This window comes from Akebia trifoliata, chromosome 9 (genome assembly GCF_017979445.1).
Source record: "Akebia trifoliata isolate Shusen 1 chromosome 9, ASM1797944v1, whole genome shotgun sequence".
NCBI lineage: Eukaryota > Viridiplantae > Streptophyta > Magnoliopsida > Ranunculales > Lardizabalaceae > Akebia > Akebia trifoliata.
This window is the reverse complement of record NC_141383.1, coordinates 6,733,273-6,751,220: the sequence shown is the minus strand read 5'-3', so window position 1 is coordinate 6,751,220 and position 17,948 is coordinate 6,733,273.

Below are 17,948 nucleotides of genomic sequence, written 5' to 3'. Positions count from 1 at the left end.
AAACTGGAGCTGGTTCAGCTCACATATGGAGGAGTCTTCCTCTTCGGTTCCCATCACTTCTAATGGCTCATCTAATAAAGCTTCTTCTTCTAGTGAATCCTCATCTAAGGGAGAAGTAGAGGTTAGAGCTTCTTGACGTCGTACTATTTCTAAACGTCCGACCCAAGGGATACCTGTTATGGCTGGGAGAGCCCCTGGTGGATGACAAGGTATAGATCGCGGGACTGATGGAGACAATACTGCGAGCAGGGAGAAAGCTGCGGGTAGAGAGAAAGTTGTAGAGGCAGCTAAAGTTGAGATCCCAACCCACATTAGAGATCGGGTCACAGATACATCACTATTGACTGGGCTAAGTAGTCATGTGCATATGCTCGTAAGGATGGACAAGTCGACTCCCTTCCCTTCCGGCCACTTCCATGGTAGCTAGAAAAGGTTCATGGATATGTATCGTCTTTTCAACGAGGACCTACGAGGGCAGTTCACTTATGCTGGCTTTGGTGCCTTCTTGAGGATCCCCTATTTTCGGGCTAACAGACCGATTTTTAGTGCCATGATAGAGCGTTGGTTTTTGGCTACACATTCGTTTCACATGCCCGAGTACTAGATTGGCATTCGTCCGTCAAACTTTGTGGCAATCACTGGGTTGGTGATGGACGACGAGGCACTTTAGCCACACCTTCTTCTCTTAGATGAGGTCATTGCTTTGCTAGGGACCCTATATATCCCCGTGGGCTCAGTTAGCAAGTTGGGCCACATCAGCATAAGTTATTTATGAGGCTTGTTGGGACAGCGTGGTCGCACGGCCTGGAGTAGAGATACTAACTTTACTGTTATTTTCCACATTGCATTCCTATGCATGCTAGATAACTACTTCTTTTTGGAGGATGACTCTACCGTATTCTCTACATTTCTCCCCTTCCTCCACGATATTGAGCAAGTCGTTGACTTTGATAAGGGTAGTCTCATTTATGGCACCATTATTAGTGTCCTAGATCGAATGGTTGAGGGTATCACATACCCTCGCGGAGGTGAGGTCTCTACCAGATTCTTTTGGCATTCATCGAGGTAACTCCCCTTTCTTCTTCCATTTTTGTGATTTTTTCATCTTTGATTTGTAGTTCTCTGATTCTATCTTTTGTTTTGCTTTAGCTCTTCGTCCATGTACATTTCCCATATTACTTTCTGATGATGCACCATCCGGATGAGGGATTTCCACTCGATGCCTTTTGGGTAACCCAGGACTATGAGACAGTCAAGAGCAACTCCCGTAGCGCCAGAGCTCATTTCGATCGATGTCGCTTGCGAGAGGTACCTTGTTTCTTTTGTCGTTTTGTTCATCATCCCGAATATATCATGTTCTGATCATCTTGCTTTGCAAATTTTCTATGTTACCTTCCCGAATCTGCCCCACTCAGTCTAGGAGCATCAGAAAGTGCGAGCTACTTTTCGATGGGATGTACACCGAACGATCTACCCATGCTTCATTGGTCGAGTCTCTTACGTGTACTACCTTGGGAAGTGATTATTTTTCCAGCATGATCAGTCATTGCGTATCCTGGTGGCTCCTACTGCCAAACCTGTAGCAGACATGACTGTCGATTCTTATTTGGCTCAGGTTGGTGGTTTATCGGTTTATGAGATGTCTTCTGGGGTGACTATATCCAATGGTTCCGAGAGGCCTCAATTGGTTGTCTGATGCCACGTATGCCAACTCAAACTGGGGTCATTGAGATCGAAGGCATCCTGATTCAAGAGCATGAAGATATGGTAACTCCTTATTCTTTTCTTTCTTCTTGCCCCAGTCTCATTTACTAGATGTTGTCTTACACTTTGATCTCTTTGATAGGCTGATGACCTTCATCACCTCCGTGAAGGCTATGACGTGATTCAGGCGTAGGCAGCTCGGTACCTAGAGATGGAGGGTAGATGGCAAACTACCCAGGAAGAGGTAGAGTCCAAGGCCGTGGTCATTCGAGACCAGGCTGAGCGTATACTTGCTCTTCAGACAAAGATGGCCATACGGGAGTCTCGGATGTAGGCCGAGGTGGTATAACCCTTGTTACTTTCTCTAGTTCATTTGATTATGTCTTTCTCAATCTAATCATTGCTTTTCTGACTGTAGCTGTTTCAAGATTATTATCATCACCGTGATGGAGTGAGTACTTCTGGTTGTCCACCTACTCCTCCACAGGTATTAAATTTACTTTTAGTTGTTCATTTGAAGCTTTATGTTTAGACTGTATTTGATCATTATTGTTTTTCAAGCCTCTACCTCTACCAATCCCTCTACTCCTGCACCTGTTACATTTGCTCGGACTACCGATGAAGATGCAACGTTAGACCGGGAGTATTTTGTTGTTGATTCTGAGGGACGAGTTAGATTGCGTGGCTTGCCATCTTCCTTTGGTACCGGTTCATTCTTTTCTGGTGTGGGTGACATTGACCTTTCTAGCGTCGACTCTTTTGCACCAGATGCCCCTGCCCCTAGTTCAGACGAACATAGATCACGTTAGGACATGTTATGACATTTGTAGACATTTTATAGTCATTTGACTTTTATCAGTGATGTACATATCATTTGTATCCATTTGCACATGTTATCATATTTATGACAATTGTTGGCATATGCTTTTATTTTGACGTCTACGTTTTCATGTGTTTTAAGCCTACACGATTCATCATAACAGATTGTTGGGTCCGAAAGTAAGACCCATGTATGAAATTCGCTAATTGAGCCAATGAGAGAGTCCATGTGATTGCCCACAAGATGATGAGTGGATGGGGGTGTATTAACGAATATGGTGGATTTGATGGGTATGAGGGGTATATTAATGGATATGGGGGTTGCATTAATGAATGAGAGGTGTATTAATGGAGTGATGGCGTGTAGACCAACATGCAAGCTGGAAAACAGTCTGGTCGATGCATTATGCACGGACTGGTCCTAGTTCATTGAGTCCATGCTTTAAAGCCAGACTAGTCACTATTTTGTTAGGTTTGTGCTTAAAATTCGGACTGTGTAAATAGTATTCAGTCTGTGCACTATGCACGGACCAGTAGCTTCCTTTTTAAGATGTTGTACTGTTAGATCTACTATTCATGATTTTGTCTTATCCATTACCTAGGTCAACCATGGAGCCCACAAAGCACTCCAAAACCCAAGTCAGCCAAGTTCTCATGGTTTCAAGCTTATCCCCCACTCTTAGAAGCATGCAGAGTGCTCATAATCTTCCCAATCTCAAAATGTATGTTATTGTTGACTCATTTTTTACTCAATGGCTAACTTCTATGGCACATGAAGAAAAGGTTAGGTGGGATTCAAACAACCTAGGTTTCACACTTTCTTTAGGGATGGTTGGGGTTAAATGGGACCTAATTGAGACTATCATGGGATTTTGGATCCCCAAGCTTAACTTGTTTCGATTTGGGAAAATCAAAATGACCCCAATGGTTGAAGAATTTGAACGAATTCTTGGACTCCTCCATTCAGAAAGGGTGGTGGTTCCACCCTTTCAAGATAGTTATAGGTGTAGACATAAGAATGTTCATATTTGAACCTCAATGTTACGTTGTTTGGAATCGTCACCATTCTTTTTTGAAAATGGGTTTGAATGGGCACCTAAATCAATTTTTTGAAAATCATTTTTCATGGCATTATAATGACTCTCATACATGGAAAAGGTATAGCCTACTTAAGATCTAGGTAAGGAAATTCGGTTAGAGAATGGGGAAGGTGTTAAGCACCCCATTCTCTCCACCTATAGATTTGACCATTTTTAAAAAGATTAATATAACAAGAAAAATGCATGAGATGTATGAAGTGGGTGTATACACATGGTAAATATGTTTCTCTTTGAAAGAGAATTTAATGTTGGTGTTGACATGAGGAATATCCTATGGAAGAGGATATCCCATGAAACCAACACATTTTTTGCATGAGTTGAAATATTGGTTTAGGATTTTAAAGAAATTCCATAGATGGAGTTCTCTTAGATCCACAACCTTAATACATGCATGCTTAGCTAGAAATTTAATGTTTTAACCCCCATCAAGAGAGTTACACAATTCTTCATCATAACCAAGTATGTGGTGTATATGTGCATAATGTACATTATGAAGCAAGAGGTAAAATAGATTTAAAAGAGGCTTCAACCTCCATCATTTCTACCAAACCGCCTCAAACATTCCATGCCCAAGGTTGAGATTCAATTTACTCGAGATGAAGGAGTGTTCTCCATTACATCCTAAAGGTTTCTAAAAGAAAAATGAGAAAGATAACAAAATGAAGATGCAAGTATTAAAATAAAACAAACTATAATGCCCACCTTGTCCCCTTGGAAGTTTTGAATGACCTTGAGCTTGACAGAAGAACTTGAGAGTTGAAAGATGTAGTTGAGGGTTGAAAGAGTTGAAGGTTAAGATAAAAGAAAAATGAGTAGGAATTTTGATATCATTTTAGGTTGAGAGATTGGGACTTGAGAGCATGAATTGTTCATAGAAAATGAGGGTATTTATAGAATTTTTGGAGAAATTTTGGGGATAAAGTGGTTCAACCTTAAAAATAAAGAGAATGGACATGAGGTTTAAGTTATTTCTTTTCAAATTTTTCATTTGTATAAGGGTAAATATGACATTTGTGAAAAAAACCCAAAAGTATTCTTTGATCTTTGGTTTTTTGGTAAATAGATATAAGAGAACAAAAAATACTTTTGAGAGGGTAAATAGGGGAGCGACATATGCAAAGGCGGAGTGGTAAGTGAAAAGTAGACCTTGGTCCATTTGTAAATTACTTATAAAGAAAGGGTGGAAGTATATTTTTGAAATGGACTAATGGGAGAACAAAAGTACTTTTGGGAGGGTAAGTAGGAGAGTGACATGTGTAAAGCTGAAGTAGTAGGTGAAAAGTAGACCTTGGTTCATTTGTAAATAATTTATAAAGTAAGGGTAGAAGTATATTTTTGAAATGGACTAATGGGAGAGCTCCATGTATGTACTTGAAGATTCTCACCTTTTGAGGGTATGATTGGAAGTTCTCTCAACTTTATAGATTAATACCAAAAACCAAAAACCTTTTTGGTTTGACTATACTTTTTTATAAGGTTATTCTTGAATTTTCACATGGGAAAGTTGACTCTTCAATGGGATTAAAGCATTGGGTATTGAGAGCTTATGGAAAATGAACAGGTGTCACTTTTTGGGAAGTGTGAGAAAATGAAGTTAGAATGGGCTTGGCGTAGGGCTTAGAATGGATTTGATTTTGGGTTTAGGATATGGACTTGGTTTTGGGCTGAGAATGGACTTGATTTTGGATTAAGATATGGACTTTATTTTTTAAGTTAGGGTATGGACTTTGTTTTGGACTTGGGTTAGGTTAGAGAATGGATATGGATTCAGATAGGATCATGGAAGTGGGTAAAATTAGATTGGATTAGGGACAAGGTATGGGCATGCAAAAACAATATGAGATGATGCATGTATGCATGAAAATAGTGTTAAGTGGCAATACGGGCCCATTGAAGGGCTTAAACTCTAAATTGAAATCAATTCAAAAAATTTTGAATTTTTTTAATGGGTTCGTGCAAATTGGGGTGTCTACAATAGGAATAAGGTGTCGAATTTCTTAGGGGTTCCTAAGCACAAATTGGAGAGCTTGGATCAGCTCTTAACTTATCAAAATTTCTAAGTCCTTCTTACTTTGATGGCTCGAAGATGAGTCATCTTTACCACGTTTTGATGTGTTGACACTCATGGTAGTAAACCAACTTTTGTTCCCTCGGAGTGACGAGTTTGTGAATCCGGCCCTAATAAATGCGATTGACCAAGTTCGAAAATGGTTAAGGCTTGCTCCTATGCTTCTTGGGGAAACCTACTTATCTCTCTCGGCTTGTTCGAGTAAAAGGGAGCGCATGTACCATAGTTATGCTCATATTTTACAAGTAAAGTCTTGATTTTTATATTTTAGCAATTATTTCACAAGATATCGTTTCTTTGACTTCTCTTTCTTTTGTAACTTTGGTTCATTGACCACATGTCCTCTATCGAAGCGATTAGTCATCCATTCAATGTTCATGCTAATTTGGTTGCGTTGATGAACAAGAGAAAACTTCCCATCTTTACTAGTGGTAAAGTAAGTTGGTTCCATAGCTTGAAGAATTTATTTAAGGCATATGTACGTTTGGTGGGGGCCTTTCAACCTTATGCATCTCCTATGATTTCTTTTCATTAGAGCCACTTTATTGTGTTGATAGGCTTACGAGGTGCTACCCATTACATTTCACTTCGAGTTTTGAAGAAATTTGGGGCAAAACAAGGCATAATGATACATGGAGATTTTGATGAGTTGATTGGGCCTTTTACTCCTTCTCCTTCTTCTTGGCAGTTATGGGATCGTCTGGAAAAGGCTTGGCGTAGTGTGATTATTTTTATCGTCCCATTTTCCTTAGCTACTCCTTTTCTAATTATTCATTTTGGCTGAAGAGGTAGATTTCTAAACATGCTGGCATTGTACCTCCTGTTGAGGTAAAGTCTTCATCTACTCATTTTTTCAACCATCACGATAAGTTGGAAGAGTTATGGATGTCAAACAAAAGGCGTGAAGCGATTTGGCTTCGTTCCAAGAAAGAGCTACAAGCCCAAGTAACTCAACTAAAGTCTAAGATTGATGATTTATGAGGATACATGCTGATATGATTGTTGAATACTTAGTGAGTCATTACATTTCAGATGCGGAAAGGATCATCATTGACCAGGCTACTCAGATCAAAGCCTTAGGGGATAGACTTGATGTCTATTATGCTTCCCATGGAAACATTTGAGTAGTTCTTCCTCTGTTGTTCCCCATTTGTACCTTGCTTTTAGGAAGAATGATGTAATACTTTTTGGAATGAATAAAATGAAAAGATAGGTTTTTTAAGTAGTGGCCTTAGATATATCTACTATTTTTTAAAACTCTTGGCTTAAAAAAAGTCTTAGATTCTTCGTCACAGGCCCAAAATAATAATTTTGATGATGCATTTCTTTTTTGTTTTAGATTTTAAAATATTGCATTTGTTGAATAATCCGAGACAGACTAATATTTGATAACTCTGAAATTTGACAATCATAGTGTTTTTGCTAAATGTCGAGGATGCAAGTGTCAACTAATCCTTAGCAACTTTAGAGTTATCTTCGAGACTAAGGGTCTGTTCTTTATAGAAGCCAGCTTCAGCTCCAGAAGCTGGCTTCTGGAAGAAGCAGAAGCCCAGAGCCTGAAAAGCCACATTCAATAGAAGCTTGTTCGTTACAGAAGCACAGAAGCCAAAAAAGCATGTTCGTTTGACAGCTTTTTATTACTGGATTCTGGTAAAATGACCAAAATACCCTTAATGTTGATAATGCACCCAGAATGCATAAAAAATAATCAAAATACCTTAATAAATATAAAATTACACCAAATATATATATTATAAAATTATAAAAATAATTATTTTTAATTTAAATAAATTTATAAAATTTATAATTCTATCGAAATTTCGATAGTATCTCCTCTTAAAAATGGACATATGAAATTTTCCTGATAAAAAAAAATACCTATATAATACAATGCATAATACATAATCTATCCTCCACGCAATATCTCATACACATTAACATTAAAAAAAAAACCACATAATACGCACATCAACATGTTTTAAACCATTATACTTTATCATTGTTGAAAGATAAATGTTACTATTAACATTATAATAAAAAATGATCAGAATGCTTTAATAAATATATAATTACACTGAATATATATATAATAAATTTATATTATAAAATTATAAAAATAATTATTTTTAATTTAAATAAATTTATAAAGTTTATAATTCTATCGAAATTTCGGCAGCATCTCCTCTTAAAAATGGACATATGAAATTTTCCTGAAAAAGAAAATACCTGCATAGTACATAATCCAATATCTACATAATATCCCATACACAATCCAATATTTACATAACATCCCATACACCTAATGTTATTAGAAAAAGTCCAATAAAGCTTGACTCGACGAGGGCGTTCCCTCATTTACTTGGTGCATGTGATGTGCAGGTGTTGCATGTGCCCAGGGGAGGGTCTCATATGCCCTGGCTCATCCACAGACCTTTAAATGTATACTATGTTTAGAAAGATTATAAATTCAAACTACTATCTTCATGCCATGTGATTGTGAACTAATATCTTAAAAACAATGACCTTATGAAAATTTGTGGTCCAAAAAATTCAACATATAGACTTGTATCCATAGCCTAAAACTGAAAAGGAATATATACAACTGTGCCGTCAGTTTATTAGGAATAAGTCTACAAAGTTATGGTTCATTCACATTAATATATAATTGAAGAAAGGACCTCAAGAATACAATACATAAGAATAGTGTAGATAATGAAAATAGGAATAGTATGGATAATGATTCAGATGGCTCTCAAAAATGCCTAATATTTTGGGCTACCTAATAAATTCATGAGATGTAGTTATTGTTGAGAATCATGAAACAGTACAGGGATGGCCTTTCCTTGATTGAAATTTCAATTGCCATATTTTTGTATCATAATGTCTCATTCAATTTTCTTAGATTTAACAAAGTGCCCAAGCATAGGAATCAGATTCAAAGGTAAGATAAGAAAGTGAAAAAGAAAAAACCAATTTACCAAAACATCCATGAAGCATGAAGATATAAAACATTCATAAATTTAACCCATTGAAAACCTAGTTACCAAGTACAAAAACCTTTAAAGCGATTTCAACACATTTCCAAAAAAAACTCAGAGCTCATACCACTATAATAGTAGCATTTGGAGTTCAGGAAAGACTAATGGGTTCACCACACAATTGTTCCAATTCACTCTCCAAAAGTTGTAACAAGTCTGTTTTTGTACGCCTATATATCCAAGCTTGACTACTCCTGTCCCAATCAAACCTTGAAGGGCCACTTCATGAAAAACAGAATAAGAGAAATGAATAACTTCAGATATGGTGATAAGAAACAATAATGAAATATAAATCAATCTTAGAACAGAAACCCCAGCAAAGAACATTTTTTAACAAAGGAGATGGCTAATATAAATAGTCCTCATGAACTCCAAGTTAGATTGAGTAACCATATCCAATACATAGGAGATAAGCAATGATAAGCAAAGCAAGTTTAAAGAAAAAAAAAATCAAATTCAGGATAAAACTCATGGAATAAATGGAAAATTACTACTCAAGAATGGGATGGTTAACATGTTGCATTCAAGTCTTGGTGATTTATCCCAAAAAATATAAGAGATAGGTCCCTTTAATATTTTCCTCCATCGAAAATATTTTACGAGGGTATGTTCTTGATGGGTTAATGGAACCTCAATTAGAAACTCAATATGGCATAATTAATTTATTCTAATTGGTAGAAAATTCTAAAGAATGATTGGTTTTAAACACATTTAGTAATAAATGGTGCACATAAACATAAAGAGGTACTGATCATATCTAAAAAACAAAACATTTCAGCATTCTTCATCATAGGCTTCATGGACAATGAGATGAATCCATTTCAGCATTTCAGCATTCTAAAAAGCAAAACATTTCAGCATTCTAAAAAGCAAAACATTTCAGCATTCTTCATCATAGGCTTCATGGACAGTGAGGTACTGATCATATCTGAAATGTGATCAGTACCTCACATTTCAGCATTCTAAAATATAGAACATTTATATGGAGTCAGAGGGTCCTAAAAAATTAAAAAAATCAAACTAACCATTTGTTAAGCCTTTTGAATTAGGCCAAAAATCGAACTGTTCATCGAGCATATCTGAAATGTGATCAATACCTCACATTTCAGCATTCTAAAAAACAAAACATTTATATGGAGTCAGAGGGTCCTAAAAAATAAAAATAAAAACCAAACTGACCATCCTTTTGAATTAGGCCAAAATCGAACTGTTCATCGATCATATCTGAAATGTGATCAGTACCTCACATTTCAGCATTCTAAAAAACAAAACATTTATATGGAGTCAGAGGGTCCTAAAAAAGAAAAAAAAAAAAAAAACCAAACTGACCATTTGTTAGGCCTTTTGAATTAGGCCAAAATCGAACTGTTCATCCAAGTGGTGAGATGAATCCATGGTTGATCATGATTCATGAACAGTGAGTTTGGAAAAGGAGTAAAAAAAGGGTCTTAGGACCATAATCAATGGCCCTAAGCTGAATAGTAAACATGATTAATAGCTTCTAAAAAAGTATGCCTACTTATAACCATGTTCAATTCATAAACTAGAAACAGAAAAAAGATGAAAAAATAAATAAATTCAGAAGAAAGGGACATGGATGAACTAATTCAAAGAAGTCCTAACAAAAAGAAAAAGAAAAAAAAAACCAAATAAGAAAATCTAGGTTTAATGAGATGGAAATTTGAGATTGAAAATGATAAGTGTTCGTTCTTATCAATTTCTCGATCGACTCCATTCCAAGAGATTACATTGTAATCGATTCCAATAAAAAGGAATCCAAAACCAAGGTGGATACCCATTAACATAACACATATATCTCAAAAAAATCAGAAAAAAACTTTAAAAATATAATCAATGAAAAACACCCAAAAACCAACATCAAAATTCTTTAAAAAAATCTCTATAACAGAACTTAAATCAGATTTTAAAAAAAAAATTGGAAACTTGAAAGTGAGATGAAAGAAACTCACCTTTGTTCGATTTGAGAAACCCTAATGGCACAAATAATATTTTGAAAGCCTGTAGAGAGTGGGAGAGACGTTGTGTGAGTAAGAGATTAGCTTGAGAGAGATGGAAGAGAAAAGATTGTCTCTTGCAATGAGTTTTCGGTTGAAGTAGAGTAGACGATGCTCTTGGGGAAGAAGAAGAGACTACAGAGAGGAGTTGGCGGAGTTGATGAGTAATTTTGGGGAAGAAAAAGGGATTCGAGAGAGGAGTTGGGAGCTACAACGAGAGTGACGCCGTCTGTGCTCTCGTTTGTACTGAAAATCGATCGAACGAAGTGTTTTAGGTCTGTACTTTCGTTGAAAATTCAAGAAAAGGTGAAGGTTATTTTGGTCATTACACCTAAACCGTTTTTCGGTGAACGGCTTTGCGCAGAAGCAAAATAGAAAAGCCCCTCGTTGACGACTCTTGATAAGAGCTGTATTTCGACTTTTTTAAATATTAGTCGGAGTTAAAAAAGCCTAAACGAACGGTGTTCATCCGGCTTTTTCGGCTTAAAAGTCAAAAAAGCAGACGGAGCCGGCTTCTGAAGTTGAAACGAACAGCCCCTAAGAATTTTGACTGAGTTATCTTCATTGTACTTGTTAGAATATTGAAGACTTCAAAAAATTTTATGTTTACAGTTTATACTCTTGCAGGCCAAGAGTTTTTTTTTTTCTTCTTTTGTTATTCTCATTTTTTCCCTTGGAGCTAGTTACGATTTTCACCAAACCTGATTTCCACGTTTTTGTGCATTGATGCCCTTTTCGGGTTTTCATCGTGCTGGTAGTTTTGATCTTGCCATAAATTTATTCTTTTACTCACAGTGCCCTTACGAGTTTTCACTATGCCCTTTAAATAAATGCTCACTTTAAAATAGTAAATGGCTTGCTCTTTTTGACCAATTTCATCATGTTTCCCTAATACACAGCCCATAGAATTTTCTTGCACGGAAAGGTACATCAACAAAAGTCAACCCAGTATAGGAGGAACTAGGACTAGTGAATTAAGTAGGTATTTTTTGATCTTGTCAAAAATTTCCTAACAGTCTTCATTTCATTTCTTTCAACTCATTCTTTTTCAGTAGTTTGAATACTGGCTCACAGATCGGCGTAAGTTGTACAATGAACCGACTAATGTACTAAATCCTACCTAGGAATCCCCTAATCTATTTTTCTGATTTGGGCTACTCCATACTTATAATGTATTTTGTTTTAGGTGGATCAATTTCGATGCCTCTTCTACTCACAATGAATCCCAATAGCTTTCCTAACATTGCCCAAAATACACACTTTGTTGGATTAAGCCTTAGACTATACTTCCTTAACCGATCGAACAGTTTTTTCATATTTACAAGATGGTCCTCGTCGAGATTTGATTTAGCTATCATGTCATCCACGTATACTTATATCTCCTTATGAATCATGTCGTGGAATAAAGCAGTCATGGCTCACTGATAAGCTGCACTGACGTTCTTGATATCGAATAGTATGACTTTATAGTGAAATGTGCTCCAAGGTCTAATGAACGCAGTCTTCTCTTAATCATCTTTCAATATTTTTATCTGATTAACCCAAGAAGCCATACATAAATGAGAACATACCATGCCCAGTTGTATTATCGACCAGAGTGTCGATGTATAGTAATGGAAATTCATTTTTAGGACTGGCTCTATTTAGATCTAGGTAGTCTACATATATGCGTACTTTTCCATCCTTCTTTAGTACATGAATGACATTAGCAAGCAAATCGGGGTAGGTGGATACCGCAAGAAATCCTACTTGAAATTGCTTCATTACTTCGTCATTGACCTTAAGTGTCCATTTTGGTTTCAATCTTCGTAATTTCTACTTGACTGTCTTGTTTTCCAGCGTAATAGGTAACTTGTGAAAAACTAAATCTATGTCTAAACTAGGCATGTCTTAATAGGACATTGCAAAGACATCTTGGTACAGTTGCAAAAACTCTGTCATCTCTTCTTTCTGCTCAATCGTCAATAGAACTTCAATCTTCACAATCTGTATGTCATCTTCGGTGCTTAGGTTCACTGAGTTTGTATCCTCTATATTTGGCTAAAAACCCTTCTCGTCGCGTTTCATGAGTTCTTTGATTTCTTTTAGAGGATATTCAACCTCTTCCTCCAACACTTCTTCAATCCCCATAATCAAAAACTGAACTTTAGGTCAAAATTGTATTCATCTCTTTCAAATTATTTTCTATCACAAAGCTCATTCAGCTGAGGAATTTCCTTGAAAACCTTTGGTATTTTGAAGATTTTTTTTTTTTAATTTTTGAAAATATTTGATTTTTTTGAATTTTGTAAAATTTTTAATTTTTTGGATTTTGAAAGATTTCTGATTATTGGATTTTGTGAATTATATGAATTCCTAAAACAAGAAAAAAAAAATTCATGCAAATTCATTAGCAACAAATGTATGTCCCCAAAACAATCTTACTCCAAAGACGATGCTCATTATGGTCATCGGGCAAATGAGATTCTTCTAATGGTGTTTTTTTTGGAGGTCTTAGGGATTCTATACCCCATGGCGGCTTCATAAGTGATTGGGTATTCCTCCCAATTTTTTAGGACTTTTTCTTCCTCCGTAGGGTAGATAGGTCGGGAGAGTGGCTCCCTTGATAGTTCAAAAATGACCATCACTTTCGACTGATTGTCATTAGAGCCAGGTACAGACACCTGAAGGGTAAGTAAAATTACAACAGATCCCCAATCAAACTTGAAGGGGAATAGTGATTTTTCTTCTACGCATATTGCGACTTCCTCCTTGACGGGCTCTCTTTCTTCTTCTTCTTGATTCTCTTCAGAATCCTCTCTGAACAAGACATCCATATCATCCACGAAGGGGTGTGAGGACTCAACAAATGAGTCTTCTTGTACTTGAATAGGCTTGATACTTACAACACTTGACTTTCCTGCGTAGTTTGTTGATGATGGCTCTGATAGATCATTTGGCCTCTTCAATGATCGTGGGAAGCTGACGTTGTGTTGTATTTTACCTAAGTTTCATACATTAGGCTCTCACATTTTCATTTTTGCAAGTCAAAGCTCCCTCTTTTTTATCATTCATGTCGGAGATGTCCTTCTTTGTAGGCCTGAATCTTAAACAGAAATAGGTAGTATTTTTTTTAGCATTGATTAATGTGGCCCAACCTCTTCCTCCTGGTCCTAACCCTTGTTTCGGACGATATCCCGCCTTCTTCATTACTCGCCCGATCATCAAATTTGCTTTTGATAATTTTATCCTTGTCTTCTTTTTTCCTCTTGGGATATGGTTGACATATGTGAACTGAAAGGCGTAATACCCCACTTTATCTCCAGTCATTTCCACATCAATATAAGGTACATCTAGTGATTGGTCGATTGATATGAAATTCTCTACGATGATGAAAATCACTTTCTGCCCCATGATGAATTTGATTCGTTGGTGTAAGGAAGAAGGAACTGCCCTAGCAATATATATCCAAGTATACCTAGACTGAGATTGAATGTCGAGGGTATGTCCAAGATTTTGAATGTCACTTTGAATGCCCATGATCTGATGGTGATAGGAAGATCTAGCTCCCCTAACGACTCAGTTTTCCTACTATCAAAAGCTCTGACGGTCCTTCTGGTAAACCTAATGTGAGATAGGTCGACATTTAACTTGTGTAAAATTTATAAATGACAGGCATTTAAAGCTGATCCATTGTCGATCAACACCCTTGCTACCATCATGCCTTTGCACATTACTACGATGTGTAGTAGCTCAATGTGACCACGTCCTCCATTGATAAATTCATCTTCTATGAAGATGATCGGATTTGGGGTCATGATCAGTCCCACCGTCTTCTCCAACTATTCCAGTGTGGTGGTCTCAAGCACATGTACACCACTAAGAACTTTAAGTAGTACATCCCGATGTTGCTCTAAATTTAGAAGTAAGTAGAAGATATTGATCTAAGCTGGCATCTTGTTTAATTGCTCCACTATGTTATACTCACTTTTTTGAATGATTCTGAGGAAATTAGTTGCTTCTTTGTCGGTTACTATACTCTTCTTCTTCTCTGGCTCTCTATGCGATATATATTCCTCTTCCACGAGCTTTTCTTTTTCTTTCTCTTTTCTTTTTTCTTCCTCCCAGTACTTTGTAGCACTTCCCTGATCTAGTCATATGCCCAATGTCTATGAACATAGTCTCTTTTGACTTTTCAACCCTTGTCGATGTGACGATCCTCATTTCATAACTCCATGGGACGGTTTGATTTGAGTGGTACGGGAAAGGTTTAGGGGATATGATGGTCATGGATTGAGGATCTAGCTTCAAATGAAGGATAAAAGGTAGTGGACTGAGTTTGATGGTTGGTGTAGCCATATCAGGGATTTGTGGGTTAGATAGGATAGGATGAGATGTGGTCAGGAGGAGAAACTTGAAGTTTGAGAGGTCGGTGTAATGTAGAATATGACAAGGGATGGTTGAGTGGAAGAGCTTGAAATTGGTATGGTGTAAGGTACGATGAGTGGTGATTGTGAAGAAGAACTTGGAGTTGGTAAAGTGTAAGATATGATGAGTGGTGGTCATGAAGGATTTGAGGTTGGGGGGTTGGAGTGAATAATGAAACTGGCCATTCTACTTGGGAATTGGGATGGTGATTAATTCATTATATCTTGAGGTACATCATTGATGCTTGAGAATGCGGGTTCCTTCTTTTGGTTAACTCTAACCTTGGAGCCAATAGGTACTATCAGAACTAAAGGGTTAAAGCTTGATTCATCCCTCTCTATGGCATTCACTGTAGGCCTATTGCCTCTCCCGTTGTACGTTGGTAATGGGTTCTGGTTGATGTTCTATTAAAGTACTTGGGATATCGGACCATCCAAGATCATCATTTTTTTATCGATTAGATTTTGAACTTGATACTTAAGTTGCCAACATTGGTCGGTGGTATGCCCCGGTACACCCATGTGAAATTCGCAATATTGATTAGAATTGTACCCTGGTCCCTTTATCGCCTCTGGATTTGGTTGCCTCTTGGTGAGATATTCTCTCCTGAGTAATGTTGAGAGTAATTCTGATAGAGTCATAGGCAGACAAGTGAAAACTCGAAAGATCATGTTGGGTTTGCACTGCTTGGTTTGATGATTCTTGGTGAATTATGGATTTTGGCCAAATATTAGATTCTGACCGAACTGAAATGCTTGCGGAATAGGTGCCATTTGAGGAGGGTTAACCCTGGAAGGGACCTGAGGTGCTAGTGGCCTCTGGTTTACTGTTAGTGTTAAGATAAATAAAAGTTGAATAGGTTGTAAACTGTTAACTTGTGTTTCCTCCTTCTTCTTATTCAAAATATAAACTTTCGTTGGGTAGATCCTCCGTCGATGCCCTTAGACTGGACAAGTCTTAGATCAAACCTGACTGGATACCGTTTTCAACTCGATCCACCACTTAGACAAATGATGAGAACCTTACAGTTGTATGACCTACAAGATGCGTGCAAAAGGAGTGGTCTAGAGTTGAAATAAATATGATGTTCATCTATTATTCCATCATTGGTAGCTTTATTTTGGAGGTAGATTTCCACCACCTTTGGGCATATTCTTTTACACTTTCCTTTGGATTTCGAATCATATTTGTCATATCATTCCTGCCTAGTCCCATATCGATATTGAACCTGTATTACTCCAAAAAAAAGTGTGGTATGGTCTTACCAACTCTTAATTAGAGAGTGATCCAATTGAGAGAACCATAAGAGGGCCGCTCCTGTTAAACTTCTTTGAAAGAACTAGACCAACAACCTGTCATTGTCCCCAAACTGGCACATGGATCCACAGTAGAAAATCAAGTGAGACAAAAGGCATCTAATATCGTTTATACTTCTCGAAGTCAGGACACTTGAACTTTGACGGTAATAGAGTATTTGGGTATAGGTAGAAATCTCTGAACCTCATTCCATTTATGGAGTCATTTCCTTTCATTCTTCTAATCTCCTTATCGATTGCTTCGAGCTTGTTGGCAAGTTTCTCATCTGTGGTACTTCTCACTTCGGCAGCTCTAAATTCACATTATTCCTCTTGAATGACCTCATGTCGTTGTAGGTTGCAATTGATGTGAATTGATGATTCTTGATTGGCGGGGGCCATGGGTGGTAAGGTATTCTACACTGGCGGTGGTTGTTGTTGTTGTGGTTGTTCTGATATAGCCTAATTCGAGTCAGATGCTTGATGTTAGACAGCTCAAATGATGCTTGGATTTGCCATTAACAGATCTAGAATCTTGTCATATTTTTCTAGCGCCTTCACTACCATATCTAACTTCAAGGTAAGATCTGTTACTACTTTTACCACTGATTATTGAGGTTGCTCCGAAGTGCTCATGGTTGGTTGCGAGTGTAGAAGTTACGGAAGATTATTAGGTGGCAAGTACTTCCTTCTAGGTCATTTGGCCACCTATGGACAAGAGGTTGAGTGTTATTATATTATTTACACAATGAGGATGCATGATGATTTATTAAATCAAATTAGATTAATTGGTAAAGTTGAATTAAGAAAGCCCTGGATTGGGTTGGAATCGGATTTTTAGTCAGTACGAAGCTGGAGGTTCGTCAGCGTGGAGTCGGATATTAGTTAGCATGAAACTGTAAGTTCATCGACACGAAATTGAAAGATTGTTAGCATAGAGATGGGTATTTGTCAACACGAAGATGGAGGTTGTCAACACGAAGCCAGAGGTTTGTCAGCATGGAGCTGAGGTTGGTCAACACAGAACTAGAAGTTCACCGGCACGGAACTGGGGGTTTGTCAGCACAAAACTATAGGTTTGTCAGCACGAAGCTAGGTATTTGTCAGCACGGAGCTGGGTATTTATCAGCACAGAATTGGAGTTTGTCAACACGGAGTTAGAGGTTTGTCAGCACGGAACTGGGATTGGTCAGCAATGAGCTGGGAGTTCACCAGCATAGAGTCGGGGTTTTGTCAACACGGAGCTTGAGGTTTGTCAACACGGAGTTGGGGTTGGTCAGCACAGAGCTGGGAGTTCATTGGCAATGAGCCGAAGATTTTTCAAAACGGAGTTGTAGGTTTGTCAGTACGGAGCTGGGTGGCATGTTTTTGCGAAAAAAATGTTACATCAACACGGAGCTAACATGAATACAGAGTTGGTAAATTTTGAAAAAAAAATTACATCAACATGTGACTAACATCAACATGGAGTTGGTAAAGTATTTTGTAAAAACAGATTACTA